Here is a 12920-nt window from a genome sequence, read left to right as displayed (position 1 = left end):
ATGGGTTAATCCAGTGATTCTAGCTCCACTGGTTGTTTCTCTGTTACCTTTGCCATTTGTTTCCCTGTGATATGCCCTCCTCCACATGTTGGTTTTCTTAAGAAGGCAATTTCCCCCTCATGGTGGCAGAATGCTTGTTATAGCAACACTAGGCTTTACAACCTCACAGCAGAAAGAGAAAAAAACAAACACTTCTCCTTACATGGCAAGGAAGAATTGTTCAGTTCATCTTGGTTATTTATTGTTGTTCAGTTGCTAAGTTGTGTCTGACTTTTTATGATCCTATGGACTGCAGCATACCAGGCTTCCTCATCCTTCATTATCTCCTGGAGTTTGCTCAAACTCATGTCCATTGAGTCGGTGAGGTCATCTAACCAGCTCATCCTCTGTCACTCCCTTCTCCTTTTGCCTTCAGTCTTTCCCAGCATCAGGGTCTTTTCCAGTGATTCGACTCTTCATATCAGTTGGCCAAAGTATTGGAGCTTCAGCATCAGTCTTTCCAGTGAATATTCAGGACTGATTTCCTGTAGAAATTGGTTTGATCTCCTTGCAGTCCAAGGGACTCTCAAGAATCTTCTCCAGCACCACAGTTCAAAAGCATCAATTATTTGGCACTCAGCCTTGTTTATGGTCCAACTCTCACATCTGTTTATGATGACTGGAAAAACCCTAGCTTTGACTATACGCATCTTTGTCAGCAAAGTGATGTCTCTGCTTTTTAATACGATGTCTATGTTTGTCATAGGTTTTCTTCCAAGGAGCAAGCATCTTTTAATTTTGTGACTGCAGCCACCATCAGCAGTGATTTTGGAGCCCAAACCACTTGGTTGGTTGGACCCCCCCTTTTTAAAAAAAATTATTTATTTTTTTGCTGTGTTGAGTCTTAGTTGTAGCTTGTGGGCTCAGTAGTTGCCATGCACAGACTTAGTTGCCCCATGGAATGTAGCATGCCAGTTCCTGGAAAAGGGATGGAACTCAAGTCCCTTGCATCAGAAGGCAGAATCTCAATCACTGGATCACCAGTGAAGTACCCCTAGTTGGACACCTTTGTGCATATGTCCCCTTCTTGACCAACGACTGGTCAGGGGTCATCTTTCATGGAAGCATCCGGGCCATACCTCCTCCACAGGGGTCCCCTAATCTCAGTCCAAATTCATCAGGATTACAGATGCGTTTAAAACACCAGCCTTGTACTGTACACACAGAGCTGTTTATTTGTGCAAAGACCTGTTTGGGATAAACTCCTAGATATAAAATTGCTGGGATAAGTGGAGGGCAAGTTTTATATTTTGCTTGATACTGATACTTTGTCCTTCCAAAAAGATTTCAACAATTTGCGCTTTTAACAGCTGTGCCTGTTTCCGTATATTTTGCTTCCTTGGGTATTAGGAATCTTTTAGTCTCTGTCAAAGCATGTCACCTCCCTATTATGCCAAGTTATATTTCTTTGATTATTGGTAATGCTGAACATAGTTTTCTTGTTAATTGACTGTCTTTCTTCTTCTTCCGTGGCCTGTTTATTCACATCCTTTGCCCAGTTTTTGCTTGAATTTATGGGAGTCGTTAGTTTAGTCTGAGTGTTAATCCTTTGTTGGTAGTCTTGTGTTGCAAACACTTTCCCCCAAATTCTCATCTGGTTGTTAACCTTTACTTTTCCCCCTCATGTCCACAGATTTTCACTTTCCTGTAGCAGACATCTTAAGTTATTTTCCTTCACAGCCTCTAAGATTTTTTTTTTAATTATTATTTATTTTTGACTCTGCTGGGTCTTCGTTGCTGTGTGTGGGTTTTCTCCAGTTGCAGCGAGTGAGGGCTGCTGTTTGTTGTGGTACATGGGCTGCTCATCGTGGTGGCTTCTCCTGTTGCAGAGCACAGGCTGTAGGCCCTTGGGCTCAGCAGTTGCAGCAAGTAGGCTCGGTAGTTGTGGTGCAAGGGCTGAGTCGTTCCACAGCACATGGGGTCTCCCCGGATCAGGGATTGAACCCACGTCCCCTGCCTTGGCAGGGATGCCACCAGGAAAGTCTCCCATGCTGAGAAGTCCTTTTGTTGAGGATTATGAAAATAGTCCTCTTTTTTTTTTTTTTTTAATTTTTATCTCTGAACTATCAAAGATATATCGAGTTGGCCAGAAAGTTCAAGGTTTTCTGCTAAAAGCCTATGGAAAACTCATAAGAACTTTTTGGCCAATCCAGTATTTGTTGTCAAGAGTGAGATTAGAAGTTGGGTTTGAATCCTGATCTGTCTGACCCACCCTTGCCTCCCTGCCCTAGTCCTCGGACAGAGAGCTCTGCTGTTTCTCTCCTCTGGTAGCCGTGTGTTCACACAGAAGTAACCCCAGAGTCACATCTACACACACACTCCCTTCCTCCCTCCCTCCCTCCCTCCCTCGCTCCAGGGCTTTACATGTCAGGACAAGACCAGGATTTGTCATCCAGCCCCCAGTGAGCCGAGAAACACTGCCAAAGAGCTGCTGGAAGGCTGTTTTCACAGCACTGGGATGACAGAGCTGCCTTCCGGCCAGTCCTGAGCTTGAGCCAAGTGGGTGGATTGCTCTGTGGGAAACACCTCCTGGAGTAGTGGGTATGATACTTTTCTCCTTGGGTCCTGGAATATCATGATACCTTTTCCCTCTCGTTGCTTTTTTCTAAATGTTCTGTTTGATCCAGGCAAGGTCTGATGGGTCTTAAGAATGCATGAAGATCAAGCACTTGGAGAACTTAATAAAAGGCAGATTTCTGAGGCCCCATTGCTGGTGCAGCAGGTCTGGGTTCAGAGTGCAGAGACTCCGTTGTTTATTCATTGCTGTGGTTCCCAAGCCCCGCCTCCACTAATTCTTTTGTTGAAATCCTAGCTCCCAAAGATGCTGGTATTAGTAGCTGGGGACTCAGGGAACCCTAAGATGCAGCCTTTGTGAGTAGGGTCAGCGCTGATAGGAAAGAGGCCCCACCGAGCTCTCTGGCCTCTTCTACAGAACTTTGAGAAATGGCTTAAAATACTGAACACATGAAGGCCTTCCTTGCAGTCCTTTCTTGGATGTCATGTGGATAAAATGTTCAGTTCAGTTCAGTTCAGTCACTCAGTTGTGTCCGACTCTTTGCGACCCCATAAATCGCAGCACGCCAGGCCTCCCTGTCCATCACCATCTCCCGGAGTTCACTCGGACTCACGTCCATCGAGTCTGTGATGCCATCCAGCCATCTCATCCTCTGTCGTCCCCTTCTCCTCCTGCCCCCAATCCCTCCCAGCATCAGAGTCTTTTCCAATGACTCAACTCTTTGCATGAGGTGGCCAAAGTACTGGAGCGTCAGCTTTAGCATCATTCCTCCCAAAGAAATCCCAGGGCTGATCTCCTTCAGAATGGACTGGTTGGATCTCCTTGCAGTCAAGGTCTGGCCTCCTCTTGTCTTTCCAAGAGAGGAGACAACAGGGTTCTCTTTAAAAAAAAAAAATTATTTTTAATTGGAGGATAATTGCTTTATAATATTGTCTTGGCTTCTGCTGTATATCAACATGAATCAGCCATAGGTATACATATATCCCCTCCCTCTGGAAACTCCCTCCCGCCTCATCCCACCCCTCTAGATCATCACAGAGCACCAAGTCTGAGCTCCCTGAGTAGTACAGCAAATTTCCATGGGCTGTTTGTTTCACATATGGTAATATAGATGTTTCCACGCTACTCTCTCCTTTCGTTCCCCTGACTTTCCCTCCGGAGAAGGCAATGGCACCCGACTCCAGTACTCTTGCCTGGAAAATCCCATGGACGGAGGAGCCTGGTGGGCTGCAGTCCATGGGGTCGCGAAGAGTCGGACACGACTGAGCAACTTCACTTTCACTTTTCACTTTCATGCATTGGAGAAGGAAATGGCAACCCACTCCAGTGTTCTTGCCTGGAGAATCCCGGGGACAGCGGAGTCTGGTGGGCTGCTGTCTATGGGGTCGCACAGAGTGGGACACGACTGAAGCGACTTAGCAGCAGCAGCAGCAGCACCACTTTCCCTCACCGTGTCTATAAGCCGTTCTCTAGTCTGGGTCTCCATTGCCGCCCTGCAGACAGGTTCATCAGCTCCATTCTTATAGATTCCGCACATATGCGTTAATATACAATGTTTGTTTTTCTCTTTCTGACTTACTTCACTCTGTATAATAAGCTCTAGGTTCATTCACCTCATTAGAACTGAGCAATGCTCTCTTTTAGAAGTCACTGTTCATGATCAGCAAATCTCTAAGCTCGAAGAAAAGAGGCAAAAACAACCGTACTGATGGGTAAAAAGCATCTTTCCTTACATGGTTTCATCTGCCCTTTCTCAGAAGCCCCGGAAATTGACATCAGCAATGACCTTATTTTACAATAAGAGATTGGAGGAGCAAGCAGGTCGAGAGACTTATTCTCGAGGTTAAACAGCTCCTAAGTAGCTCAATCTGTTTTAAACCTGGTTGCAGTTGTGTTGAGCAGTCATGTCTGACTCTTTGTGACCCCATGGACTGTGGCCCACCAGACTCCTCTGTCCTTGGGATTCTCCGGGCTAGAATACTGGAGTGGGTTGCTATTCCATTCTCCAGGGGATCTTCCCTACCCAGGAATCAAACCCAGGTCTCCTGCATTGCAGGCAAATTCTTTACTGTCTGAACCACCAGGGAAGCCCCTCTAAACCTGGCTGTACCCCCTTTAGATCCATGTTCTTTTCACTTTATCAGCACATGGTCTGCAGTTTTGCAATTTAATTTCAGATTTAGTTCTTAGATTTAGGTTTGATGCTTCTCAAAGGAGTTGGAAGGTTATTGCTAGCTGTCTCAGTTATCTGTTGCTTCGTCATCACGCCCACCCCTCTCCACATCCCTACCCTGAAATCCTGGGACACAACCACCATGTTGCCTTCTCTTGTGATTCTGTGAGTTGGCTGGGGTCAGGTGGGCAGTCCTCCTGCTCTGTGTGGTGTCAGCTGGGCTGGCAGGGGTCCATAAGGTCCGTGCCCATGGCTGCCATCTTGGTGAGGGCAGTTGGACGGTGGACTCACTTGGCAGGCTGAGATGGCAAAGCCCATCCCTTGTGCCATCATCTCAGAGTCTCCACAATGTCTTTTTCAAAAAGACATTTATTTTTAGTTTTGGCTGTGCTGGGTCTTTGCTGCTGCCCGGGCTCTTCTCTAGCTGCAGCGAGCAGGGGCTGCTCTCCAGCTCTGGTGCACAGGCTTCCCGTTGCAGTGACTTCACTTGGTGCAGAGCACAGGCTCAGGGCTCGTGGGCCTCAGGACTTGTGGCGTGTGGACTCAGTAGTTGCAGCCCGTGGACTTAGTGGCCCCGAAGTATGTGGGATCTTCTTCAACCAGGAATCGAACCCATGTCTCCTACATTGGCAGGTGGATTCTTCACCACTGAGCCACCAGGGTGCCTTTCACACGGTCTTTGCTCATGTCCTCTCTATCAGAGTGGCCTGTTTCTTGCACACGAATTCAGAACTTTCCAGATTGTAGGAGTGGAAGCTGCTGGACATTTGTGAGGTGCTGGTCCAGAGCTGGCATGGCCCCGCTTTCTCTGCCTCTGAGTAAAGTGCTCATGCCAAGTTCAAGAGGAAGGAAAACAGACCACCCTCTCAAAGGGGAGAGTGACAGTGAATCTGCAGCCTTGTTTAATCCAGGCAGTGTCTGACAAGGAGGGCCCATTTTTTTCCTGGATGTTCTGCCAAGTGAAAAGGTGGGACTAGTTTTCACCATGGCACTCAGACAAGTAAAGCAACATAGGAAGAGATTTGTCATGTAAAACACGGCCAGCTCCAGAGGGTGGAATTATTGATGGTTTTTGTTTTCTTCTTTCTAAACATTTCTGGATCTCGTGAATTTTTTCAATGCATTTCCACATATCATTCCTGTAATCAGGGTGTGCGTGTGTGAGTGCTTAGTCATGTCATTCATGTCTGACTCTTTGTGACCTCATCGACTGTAGCCTTACAGGTTCCTCAGTCCATGGAATTCTCCAGGCAAGAATGCTAGAGTATATGGCAAAACCAATACAGTATTGTAAAGTAAAAAAATAAAATTTAAATAAATTTAAAAAAAGAATGCTACAGTAGGTTGCCATTCTCTTCTCTAGGGGATCTTCTCAACTCCTGCATCATAGGTGGATTATTTACCCAGTACTGAGCTGCTGGGGAAGCCTTTCTATTATCAGAAAAGAGTGCAATTTACCATTATATATATGTTGTTGTTAGTCACTCAGTCGTGTCTGACTCCTTGTGGCCCCATGGACAGTAGTCCGCCAGGCTCCTCTCTCCATGGGATTTCCCAGGCAAGAATACTGGAGTGGGTAGCCATATGCATATATCTATGTGTGAATATGTGTTCACAATATGCATATCCTTCATATATTTTAAAAATTGAAGTTATTTATTTTTAATTGAAGGATACTTGATTTACAATATTGCGTTGGTTCCTGCCACACATCAACATGAATCAGCCATATGTATGCATGCGTCCCCTCCCTTTTGAACCTCCCTCTGACCTCCCTCCCCATCCTTCCCCTTTGGGTTGTTGCAGAGCCCCGGTTTGAGTTCTGTGCGTCACACGGCCAGTTCCCATTGGCTCTCTGTTTTATGTATGGTGGTGTATCTTTCCGTGCTGCCCTCCCCATGCGTGCCACCCTCTCCTTTTCCCCTCCCCCCATGTCCACAGGCCTGTCCTCTATGTCCGTGTCTCCATTGCTGCCCTGTGAATAGATTCATCACTACCATCTTTCTAGACTCCATACATATGCATTACAATATCCGTTTTTCTCTTTTTGACTTACTTCACTCTGTATAACGGGCTCTAGGTTCATCTACCTCATTAGAACTGACTCAAATGCTACATACATTTTTTACTTCTTTTCATTTGGACCTTGGCAAAATCAGTGATTAACCTGGATTACTTGCACTCTCCTTATTCAGTCATGTGACCTTGCATGATGTCCCAGCCTCCCCAGGACTTGCAAGTAAAACACAGTAGTGAAAAAAAAAACAAAACAAAACACAGTAGTGATGGTGGGAGTTTGACTGGATGACCTGTATTGACCCTGTCAGCTGACAGCTTCAAATCTTGATCCCATCCAATCCGAGCAGAAGCTTCTTTACTGAATCTTCTCTGTTGATCTGTTACACAAGCAAACACGTATTCATTCAACAAACAGGTATGGTGCGCAAGTCATGACGATAGCTCTGCCCTAGGCGAGTTGATGCTGAGAGGTTCTTGGTACAGGAGTCCTACCCTCAGGAGCCTGTGAGCTCATGGGGGGTGGATACCGTGGTGCATAGAATTATAACAAATGTTGAAAACATACTGATAAAGGGAGATGAAAATTTTAATGCTGCAAAAATGCAGAGGTGAGCCCCATAAGCTTGAAAAGAAAGCATAAATTCTTCATTCCAAGGAGACTAGATTTCTCTTATTTTTATAATTTCTTTTATTGAAATATGACATTGTAAATCAAATCTACTTCAGTAAAAGTTTTAAAAATGTATTCTACTAATTTGCAGATGAGATGCTATTGGATTCTAGTGGGTCACAAGACAACCCCACCAGAAAGAGTAAAAAAATTATTCTATTGATTTATAGCTGATTTACCACGTTGTGTTAATTTTGGCTCTACAGCAAAGTGATACAGTTATACACATAAACACATTCCTGCTCATATTCTTTTCTATTATCATTTATTACAGGATATGGAACATAATTCCCTGTTGTATGCGGAAGGACCGTGTTGTTTATCCATCCTATACATGTTTGCATCTGCTGCTGCTAAGTCGCTTCAGTCGTGTCCGACTCTGGGCAACACCATAGATGGCAGCACACCAGGCTCTCCCATCCCTGGGATTCTGTAGGCAAGAATACTGGAGTTGGTTGCCATTTCCAGTGCATGAAAGTGAAAAGTCACAGTGAAGTCACTCAGTCGTGTCCGACTCTTTGCGACCCCATGGACTGCAGCCTACCAGGCTCCTCCATCCATGAGATTTTCCAGGCAAGAGTACTGGAGTGGGGTGCCAGCCCTAACGAATCTGCTAATCCCAATCCATCTCTCTCTGGCTCCCCTCCCCCTTGGCAACAAGTCTGTCAAGGAGACAAGATTTCCACTTGTAGGGAGCTCATCATCTGATATATTTGTGTGTGTGTGTGTGTGTGTGTGTGTGTGTGTATAGATATGGATAGATAGTTTCTAACTTCTTGACTTCAGGACACCATTGAAACATAAACATACATACAGCCCATGTAACTGGTTTGCAGAAATCACAGCACTCTAGGGTCATAGCTGCCTGTAAAAAGGAGAATGTAATACATACATTAAACAAGGATAACTCACTGCTGAACAGTTTAATTTGCCTCCCTTTTCCTCTCAGCAGCATTTTCAGGGAACACTGACAGCGTGTTCCCTGAGAAGGTCGCTAAGGAAGGAGAAGTCAGGGTTTGTTGTCCTTGTTTATAAACCTGGTTCTTGTCCTCCCCTCTCTTTTCATATCTCATCTTTTTTTTCCCCTTTGTCCTGACAGTCTGGTGCTCCTGGCTTCTGCGAGGTCAGTAGCTCAGTGTGAGTTGATCCCTTGCCCCCAGCCCCGCAAACACCCTGAACCTTGCAGTCCCCCTGAGCCTGCCTGGAAGCTGCTGACACCCAGTGTGGTGGGGGCTGCAAGGGAGCCTTGGGCTGGGGACCAGTATCACCATTGTATCCCCAGTGTGTTCCTTCTAAGCGTCTGACTCCAATCTCATCCTCAGCTTCCCCGTTCAGCTGGATTCTGTTCAGGTTGTGGGAAGCCTTAGGGCTCTTCTGTTTGGCTACAGCCTGTAGAAACAGCCAAGGAACTGTCATTTAGTTGTTTGTGTCTGTAGCTTCTTTTCCATCCAGCATGCCAAACTGCTTTGGAACCAAAGGAATAAGAATAAGTAGGCGTTTTCCAGTGAAGCAGTCCTTTCTTTTCCTGTTACAATCCTTTGTGTTTCTATGCCAAGGAGGGGCTTGGCTGTCAACTGGACATGTGGGCATAAATCCCCTTTTACCTGCAGTTTTCCTGTGTCTTCCCAAATGAATTTAGTCAATAGGGTCTGGAGTTTTTGACTTGAACCCTCTTAGGACTCAGTACATGCAGTTGTCATGACTATAGGAAAGATGCCAAGACTCAGAGACTGTAAAGTTCCTTTAATAGAGGATGAGATGGAAGTTGAATGAGAAACTTCCGTAAAACAGGAACAAGCATGTGTGTGCACCCTGTCACTTCAGTCCTGTCCAACTCTGCAGCTCCATGGACTGTAGCCCTTCAGGCTCCTCAGTGTGGGTTTCTCCAGGCAGGGATGCTGGCATGGGGGGCCATGCACAGGCTCTAGGGCGCATGCGCTTCAGTAGCTGCAGCTGGAGGGCTCAGTAGTTTCAGCTCCCAGGCTCGAGAGCACAGGTTCAATAGTTGTGGTGGGCTTAGTTCATCCAAGGCATGTGTGATCTTCCTGAATCAGGGATCAGACCTGTGTCTCCTGCATTGATAGGCGGATTTTTTTTTTTTTTTTTTTTTACCACCGAGCCACCAGGGAAGCCTAAGACTTTAACTTAAAGATTTTCTGGAGGAGCCTACCTGGAGTCATTTAATTACATTTCAAGCAGCAAAGGGTGGTACCATTGACTTTCAGAAGATCGATCTATGGGCGCTATGGACCGTGTAGGACAGAGGTTCCCAACCACATCAGCCATGATCTGTGCTGTGAAGGGATTTATCCAGTATGTTTGAAATTCAGTATGATCCATAGTTGTCTCCCATATCCATGGGGGATTGGTTCTAGGACCTGCTGTGGATGCCAAAATTCAAGGATGGCCAAGACCGAGTCAGCCCTACATATTCGTGGTCACTCATCTGTGGACCCAATCCACTGCTGATTGTATAGTATTGTATGTACAATCAACTCTTGAACAATGTGAGTTTGCACTGTGCCATTCCACTGAACACACGGGAGTTTTTCAGTAAATACTACATGGTCTACAGTTGGTTGAATCCATGGATACTGAACCCTGGATATGGAGAGCTGACTATGGGATGAATATCCATTGTCCATGACTGGGTCCTAGAGCCAGACTCCACCTACGCTGATGGATGACTATGCTTATTAAAAAAAAAAAGATCCATGTAGGGGACTTCCCTGGTGGTCCAGTGGTTAAGAATCTTCCTTGCAATGAAGGGGATGCATTCAGTACCTGGTTGGGGAACTAAGATCCCACATCCCATGGAGTAACTAAGCCCGCGCCCCACAACTAGAGTCCACGTGCTCCAACCAAGAGCCCGCACGCCACTACTAAAACCTGAGGCAGCCCAAAATAAAGATCCACGCACAGTGGACCCAACCAGCTCAGACTCTTGCTCTTCAAGGATCCAATGTCACTGCTGTTAAATTACTTCCAGTTATCTTAAATTACTTCATGGATAGTATAAGAACCTTATAACACTTTCATTTCTATACCCGCCGACCTTTGTTCAATTAATATTAGCGTCACACGTTTTTTCCCCCTACTTGTTATAAGCCTCACAATAAATTATTATTCTGGCTTCAAGCAATTATCTTTTAAAGAGATTTAAATAATAAAAGGCAATCTTGGGTAAATACTCATGGAGTTGACATTTCTTCTGCTTTGCAGTCCTTGGCATAGTTCCAGGATTTTATGCGGCATAATTTTCCTTTTGCCTGGGGCACTTCTTTTAACATTTCATGTTCTGTAGGTCGGCTGGTAATGAATTCTTTCAGTTCCTTTATGTCTGAAAACAAGCATTTCTTCTTCATTTTTGAAGATATCTTTGCTGAGTAAAGAATTTTAGGTTGACAGTTACTTTTTTTAGTGCTTTAAAGATACTGATCTAATGTCTTTTACCTTGCTTGTCTCTGAAATTCGACACCCTTATATTTGTTTCTCTGTTCTCTACTGGCTTTTGAATTTTCCACTTTATCACAGATTTTAAGCAGTTTAATTATGAGATGCCTTGGTTTCGTCTTTTTCATATTTCTTGTGCTAGGGGTTTGTTGCAGTTCTGATCTGTGAATTTACTGTTTTTATTATATTTGGGAAATTTGGGGCCATTATTTCTTCAAATATTTTTTCTATCACCACCCTACCGCCTCTTCCCCCTGCCCTCCCACTGTAGGGACTACAAATACAGGTGTATTTGGTGCTTAAATTGTTCCACAATTCATCAATGCTCTGTGCATTTTGTAAAATTCATTTTTAATTGGAGGATAATCACTTTACAATATTGTGTTGGCTTCTGCCATACACCAATGAGAATCAGCTACAAGTAGACATCTGTCACCCCCTCTTGAGCCTCCCACCTCCCCCAGCCCCCATCCTGCCCCTCTAGGTCAGCACGGAGCCCCAGGTTGAGCTCCCTGTTATACAGCAACTTCCTGTTAGCTCTCTATTTTACATCTGGTAACGTACATGTTTCAGTGCTACTCTCTCTTTTTAAAAAAATGTATTTATTTTAATTGGAGGCTAGTTACTTTACAATATTGTAGCGGTTTTGCCATATACTGACGTGAATCAGCCATGGGTGTACCTGTGCTCCCCATGCTGACCCTCCCTTCCACCTCCCTCCCCATCCCATCCCTCAGGGTCGTCCCAGTGCACTGGCTCTGAGCACCCTGTCTCATGCATCGAACCTGGACTGGTGGTCTGTTTCACGTATGATAATATACATGTTTCAATGCTATTCTCTCAGATCATCCCCCCCTCGCCTTCTCCCACAGAGTCCAAAAGACTGTTCTATACATCTGTGTCTCTTGCTGTCTCACACACAGGGTCATCATTGCCATCTTTCTAAATTCCATATATATGTGTTAGTCTACTGTATTGGTGTTCTTCTTTCTGGCTTACTTCACTCTGTATAATAGTTCTACTCTCTCAATTCATCCAACCCTTTCCTTCCCAAAAGAAAAGATTAGTGAACTTTAAGACACAGCAATAAAAACTATCCAAAATAAAACAGGGACAAAAAGATGGGTTAAAATCGCACATGCTCTCATTTTAATCCATCTTTTTGTCCCTGTTTCATTTTGAATAGTTTCTATTGCTGTGTCGTAGAGTTTGCTAGTCTTTTCTTTTGTAATGTTGAATCTGTCCTTAATCACATCCATTAGAAAAAAATCTAAACAAACAGTAGTTTTAAATCTCACTAAGTATAATTTGAATCTTTTAAAAAATGTTTTTTATGTCTCTGCTCAAGATGTTTGCTCTCTATCATCTTGAACATACCCAGTACTACAGTCATATTAACTTTTAATGTTCTTGGTTTTTAATTCTGTAATTTGTGTTATTTTGTGGTCGGTTTTGATTGATTTTTTTTCCTTATCGTAAGTTATATTCTCTGCCTTTTTGCATGTCTGGTCATTTTTGATTGGATGGTAGACATTGTGAGTTTTACATTGGCAATTAGGCCTGATAGACACATACAGAATACTGTACCAAACAACAGCAAAATATACATTCTTCTCAACAGCACATGAAACTTTTTCCAGATTAGACCACATGTTTTGCTTGGTTGCTCACGTGGGTCTGACTCTTTGCGACCCCATGGACTGTAGCCCACCAGGCTCCTCTGTCCATGGGATTTCCCAGGCAAGAATACAAGAGTGGGTTGCCATTTCCTTCTCCAGGGGATCTTCCCAACCAAGGGATCAAACCCACATCTCTTGTATTGGCAGGTGTGCTCTTTACTGCTAGTGCCACCTGGAAAGAAAAGGAGTTAATATACCAATCATTTAATGAACTTTTCATAAAAGGAACACTTGACAATTCATTCTGTGAAGCCAATATTACCCTGATACTAAAACTAGAAAAAGGCTTGATAAGAAAAGTAAAATAAAAGCCAGTATCCCTTATAAGAAATACCAGAAAATACCAGAAAGATATAGAAATGGCCAATAAGC

At 44.4% G+C, this 12920-nt stretch overlaps 1 protein-coding gene across 2 annotated transcripts in view; it reads left to right on the top strand.

Annotated features, from left to right (window-relative positions):
* The window catches only part of IL1R2 (interleukin 1 receptor type 2), a 198842-nt gene that overhangs the window by 94401 nt on the left and 91521 nt on the right, over nucleotides 1–12920 (top strand). The gene's annotated exons all lie outside the window — the stretch shown is intronic.

Source organism: Ovis canadensis, chromosome 3, assembly GCF_042477335.2.
Source record: "Ovis canadensis isolate MfBH-ARS-UI-01 breed Bighorn chromosome 3, ARS-UI_OviCan_v2, whole genome shotgun sequence".
In the NCBI taxonomy this organism is placed as follows: domain Eukaryota; kingdom Metazoa; phylum Chordata; class Mammalia; order Artiodactyla; family Bovidae; genus Ovis; species Ovis canadensis.
This window is presented reverse-complemented; position numbering and strand designations above follow the sequence as displayed.